This window comes from Cydia pomonella, chromosome 4, assembly GCF_033807575.1.
Source record: "Cydia pomonella isolate Wapato2018A chromosome 4, ilCydPomo1, whole genome shotgun sequence".
Lineage (NCBI taxonomy): Eukaryota > Metazoa > Arthropoda > Insecta > Lepidoptera > Tortricidae > Cydia > Cydia pomonella.
Window position 1 is genome coordinate 12836334 of NC_084706.1, and position 6297 is coordinate 12842630.

Below are 6297 nucleotides of genomic sequence, written 5' to 3' on the forward strand. Positions count from 1 at the left end.
TATAACTTTTACCGCCACCAATACGTTAGTAAGGGGCGCCCAACCGCGACCCGCTGTGTTCAGCTGTTTGACTCCGTTTGTTGATATTGAAATGAACCCTGAAATTAATATGTATGACGTGAAACAATCGAGTGCCAATGTTTGTTCAAAGTTTCAATGGTTCCATGTGTTTCAGGTGATGGCATTTGTAAGTATACCTATATATGAAAATGTGTTTAAACGACTATTCGTACCTTATCTATGTACATAGACATATATGTACCTCTCGGATGTTATTACATCCAAAAAACTGATTAATGGAGTAAACCAAGGTGAATGGATAAGTTGGGGAACACGAGAATCTGCACATGCTTTTCTGAAAAATGGTATGGCTTAAGGCATGCCGCTAATTGCAACAAGTGAGAATGGTCAATATCAAAGTAGCTGCTGAAGAAGAACTGATGACTGAACTGTCAACTCTTGGAGTACCTACCGAATGTCATAATCGTGACAAAACTACAATAAAGCGGAAAGCCCACATTGAAAGAAAAAACCGAGGAGCTATTTACTGGACAATTATCGCAATTAGACTATTACATTTTGATGCAAGTCCCCAAGGTATATTATTAGACACGAAATACTTTGTTTCAATAGAGAAAGAAATACAATTTTGGTCTGTTGACCAAATTCTGAATTGGATCTGTTGATCCAATTCTGAGTTTGATTCTTTTCAGAATTACTTACTGAATCATCGTCAAGTGTCAGCGTATTTCCATACCAATCATGCCATCTAAAACTATATAGTTCTAGAAAACCAACACCACCAAAAACATTTTCATGTAAAATGTTGCCAAGATGAAACCAGAAGGCCCGCACTGTCCAAAAGTTAGATCTCATGTAGAACCAAGCTTCTAACTCTACATGAGATTAAAATTTTGGATGTTGGTCAGTTCAAAGGTTTATCAAGAAGAGGATTCTGTTGGTGTAGATGCATATGAATAAGACAAGGAAGATCTAGGAAATATAACTTTGCTAAACAGAATTGGTAGAATAAATAAAATATCAAGACTATTAGTTCTACAAACTCGGTATTACACAATTGACTCAGATCATGACAGACAGTGGCCGAACCTCAGAAGGCGACATTCTTGGAGCTTCTCCGCTACGTCACGGACTGCGAGGCTGCCACGGATGTACTCGTTGCGGATACGGTCAGCGCGCATTACGCTGCACATCCACCGCAGCATCTTCATCTCTGTAACGCGAAGCTCCTGAACGTGCCTTCCAAGAACCGGCCACGTCTCGGCGCCATAAAGTAGGACTGGTCGGATAATGCACTTATACACTAGCCTTTTGAGTCTAAATGGTATTTTGCGATCGCAGATGACTCCTGTGACTTCCCGCCATTTAGATTAAGCCGCGCTGATTTGTCCCGGACTCATGCAGTACTGATCCCAGGTACTTAAACTTTTCCGTTTTCACGGCAGGTTTGTTCCCTATATTGATGGGAGTGGAATCCGTACTTCCGCAGGCCATGTGCTCGGTCTTCGCGACATTTAGCTTCAGACCTCCATTTTCTAGCGAGCCCTTCCACTGGTTCACCTTTCGCTCTAATACCTGTTTGTCCTCGTCTGCCAGTGCGATGTCGTCTGCATACATGAGCAACCATGGCGGTGGGTCTTGTATTTCCGCCGTGACAACGTCAAACACCACACTAAACAGAAAGGGGCTTAGAGCGGAGCCTTGGTGAATACCCACACTACAGAAACCGAAGCGCGGTACATGTCTCGGATAATGTCAATGTAGACTTGTGGCACGGTCTTCACCTTCAGTGCCCACCAGATCATCTGACGTGGGATATAATCGAAAACCTTTTGCAGATCGAGAAATAATGCCATGTGAAGGGGCCTTACTTTTATTCCTGTAAGCTTCGGTCAGAGTTCTGAGGGCAAGTATCGGATAAATAGTGTCACTTCCAGGTCAAAATCCGTATTGACAGTCCGAGACAGTGCACTCTTGCCGCAGCCTTTAGTCGATAATACGTTCGAAGAGCTTCATGGTATGACACATAGCCTTAATACCTCGGTAGCTTCCGCAGTCTTGTACACTACCTTTGTCTTTGAAAATTGGACAGATGATACTTGACCTCCAAGAATTGGGCATCCGTCGGCTGGTTAGTAAGAGGTTCAAAAGCTCAGTTAACAGGTCAATACCATGATCGCCCATCGCTTTCCACGCTTCTATCGGCAAGTTGTCGGGGCCCATAGCTTTCCGGTTTTTCATGCCGCGAAGACATCTGCGAATCTCCTATCCGGCGATGGGGTATATAAGTCGGCAATTCAAAGGTGATTCAGACTGTTGCCATTCTCTGAATCTTTTCTTCTTCTCCAAAATTGCCTGCTGAACCGAGTCATCCCACCGCTTGCTACTTACAATAAGGATACCACAATATGTACCAAAGATAATGACTGATGAATAAAAATGGAGAGCTGTGAATTCTCTTAATCGTGAAAAAAAAACTATTCGCTAAAAGTAGTGGAATATTAAAAACCGGAATACTAAGAAAATTCCATTTTAAGGTTCATCACTGGAAAGGCTGGAAGACAAAAAAAAACACTATTAATTATCAACTCGAATAAATTCAAAAATTGACAGGAAGGGATATATAGAGATGAGACATTTTTGTGTTTTTTTTCTATCGAACCCATTTTAATCTTTTAGGGTTTTGCTTGAAGTACGCCCTTGCCATTTGCCTTTAAATAAAATGGATAAAATTTAAATATAATGATCGTGACGCCCATAAACTTTTTCAGAGCCTTAAAAAAAGGCTGATTGGGTCTACGGGTGACCCTAGCTGGCTCATTCCAAGGCCAAAGAATAGCCATAGCTATTCAGCGTGGGAATGTGGCCAGCCTTATGGGCACCTTTCAGCAGGGGTCAGATCTAGGGGACCTAAGTTTTTAAGTTTTGTTATTGTACTTGTTTTTCTTAGTCCTTGGTACTTAATTTTGTTTGGTGTTTGGTCGAATAAATATAATTTAAAAACTGTAATTTCGCGTTAACCCACTATTAAACAGCTACATGAAGATATACCACTTTTTGAGCAACTGTATTTTAAATTATTGCAACTTTTAATACGTAGATTTGGCTTGGCTTATCCAATATATTATTGTATACAGGGAAAAAATCTTTAATTTCGGTTTGCTTGAATATTTTGATTTGTAATTTGAACATGATTAAACTTCTTTAAAATTAAATCAATGCTCAATACCAATCTAGTTTTTACCTGAGCCATAAAACAAATATCCTCGTACATTTCCTGGTAATATGGAAAATTCTGCGTCCAAATTTCCAGAGTTGCCGGGCTGTCGTTGCTCTATATCCGGATATGAATTGAATCCCTCCCGCCTCCAAATGCACATTCCAATCTCATTTTAAGTATGAACTGAATTTGATATTTAGTTGTGATTAGTACATCATCCCATTGATAGCTAGATGTCCTGTAACTTAATATTTTTTTTGTAGTTTGCCCCGCCCACTATAAATAAATAAAAAATTATAATAATTATGTTCAGTTTGTTTGAGGGTCGCAGATCTAACCAAACCTAAACAAATAAGTCATTTGAATTAGTGGAGATTTGGTTCTAACCTAACTCAATCAATCTGGCATCGGCTACTAGTAGGAATGGACACTTTTTAAAGTATAATTACATCTATTTCCGTTTAATATTTACTGGCAGCGTTTTGGGTACTTTAAGGGTCGTAGTTCTAACCTAATCTAACCTATTAAATAAGTTCTTCATTCGTAATCGTTAATAGATAATCAGGTTTTAGGGCCCACATACATACCCACGATACGACGCGATACGTCGTATCGTGGGTATGTCGTGTCGTGGCACAAAACGACGTCGTGTCTGGACATTGCAGGACGTCGTGTCACGGTGGAAATCTACGATGTGCATTAATTGATTCACGACGATGTCATATTGTATTATTACGATTACTCGACCACAATCTAATAAGTATATGGTTCGAAAATATCGTTAAAACAACAAATTAATAATTATACTCATATGACAATATATGATAATATGCCTTCATACTACAAGTCCAGTTATTGACTGAGCAATCGAAAGCAAGCGAAGCGCTCCGTTTTCGTTTGGGCAAATATGCCTTCGTATGTACGCCGTTTGTCCGGCTGCTCGATGGGTTGCATTTTTCAATCTATTTTCATGAAATGTTGGAGGAGCTTTGATCATTATATACCTATTTTATCGAATTAGTTTTTGCGCTTTTTTTTTCATGGCGTGACCATGGGGGTCGCAAAAAAGCTCGCAGTGGCTCAAGAAGATAATGGCAATGATGATAAATAGTCACTACACACATATTTTAGGGCTACTGTTATTGATAAATATCCTTTTAGGGTTTCGAAACAAAAAGATACTTCCGTACAAAAAGCACGGTGCCCTATTAATTTTCCGCCAAAAAATACGCCGATTATATTAAAAACCTATATTGCATAGGTACGGTGGCTCATACTGTTAACTGTATATCGGTGGACTTTATTACAAAAGGCATAAGGACAGTTAACAGTGATGCTGTTTGTACAATACCTGTGCTTTTGTTCATATTTAAGTTAAAAATTGATTCAAACTCAAACTGTGCTTAACGCATGTACATAAAAAACGATAATATTTTATTTAAATTTATTGTGACGTGAGTTTTCCTTACCCGGCTCTGGCCTTACCCAGAGGAAAATCACGGAACAATAATGATACTAAATTGACCAAATTTTAAACCTATAAAAAAGACTTCAAAGCAGCAGGTGCTAACTAACTATTTCCACCAACCATTCAGGACATCTACACCGTGTCCAATAAGTTCGAATACAGTTATGATCCTTAATTAAATAAATGTACGCGTAGTTTATATTATGAAAATTATATTAAATGAAAGCCACATTTATATATAATATTTACAACAAATGTTTTGGAATAACTCCACCTTTAACTTTTTTTACAAGTTTCAAACGTTTCTCAAAAGAGTCACAAGCGGCACGCACCGCATCCATCGGCATATCGTCCCAAATTTGCACGATAACCTTTTTAAAATGGCTCAGGTTTGCGACTTTATAATTATTTAGCTTCGAGAGCATGTATGACCATACGAAATAATCTAGTACGTTTAAATCTGGAGAACTTGGTGGCCATTCATTTTTCGGCAAAAAATCGGTCAAATTAGCCTTGCACCAAGCTTGAACAGCGTTTGCCGTATGCGACGGAGCTCCGTCTTGTTGGAAAACATAATAATCGTCTCCAAACATATTTTTTAAATTTGGGGCAACATTTTTCTCCAAAACCTCCGATTTATAGTATGCCGCATTGATTTTAACGCCTTTATCAATAAAAACTAGAGGCAGTTTGCCCCTCTTACAAAGAGCACCCCAAACCATCACTGATGGTGAGCTCTGGAACCTAGGCACATTCTTTTCATACTCTGGAATGTCTTCTATCCGTGCTGCCCACAACCGGTCGTTCTGGGCGTTATGAGGCTGCTCTAACACAAAGAGTTTCTCGTCCGAGAAAACAAATTCGTCACCTGCGTGCCAAGAAAGTATGGTGCTACATCTTTCTACTCTCTTTTTCTTGGTTGCATCTGAAATGCCATGTACTTTTCGTTTTTTATAAGGATGACATCCAAGATCTTTTTTCAATATATTATGTACAGATCCCCTGGAAATTTTCAGATCAGCAGCTAATTTTCTAATAGAACGGTGTTTTTTCCGCCGAATTCGCTCTCTTATAGCCTTTACCACTTTTTCAGTTCTAGCTGAGCGGGGCCGACCGGATCTTTTCCTGTCCTCTGTAGAAGAGATCTCTTTATACCTTTTTATAGTAGTATAAACCAGATTCCGTTTAATTCCATGGGGTTGTAACGCCTTGAATATAGCACATGGCCTGTCGCCTTTAAGGAATTTTCTAATAATTTCTTCACGAACGTACTTCATCGTGTATTGAAGCCAAACTAAAAATACGTGACTTATGAAATTATAGTACTATGTTTATGTCAATATACTTTTTAAATTAAAATAAGAATTTTATAGCCAGCGATCCGTATGTCTATACAGCAAGTGCTAAAAGTTTGTATTCGAACTTATTGGACACGGTGTACAGGATATGAAATAAAATGTTAGACTTTGTGACATATAATTTATTACTCCATAAGAATACTGGAAACACACTGCAGGTAAATCATTAGACTTTTAGCACGTTATTATAAGAGTGCCAGCCGTTAGAGCATGGGTCGTGCCAGTTTTAT

At 38.8% G+C, this 6297-nt stretch overlaps 1 pseudogene; it reads right to left on the reverse strand.

Moving 5' to 3' along the window:
* Window positions 1–954: 954 nt before the first annotated feature.
* On the reverse strand, window positions 955–3063 carry LOC133517116 (uncharacterized; annotated as a pseudogene).
* Window positions 3064–6297: the final 3234 nt, after the last annotated feature.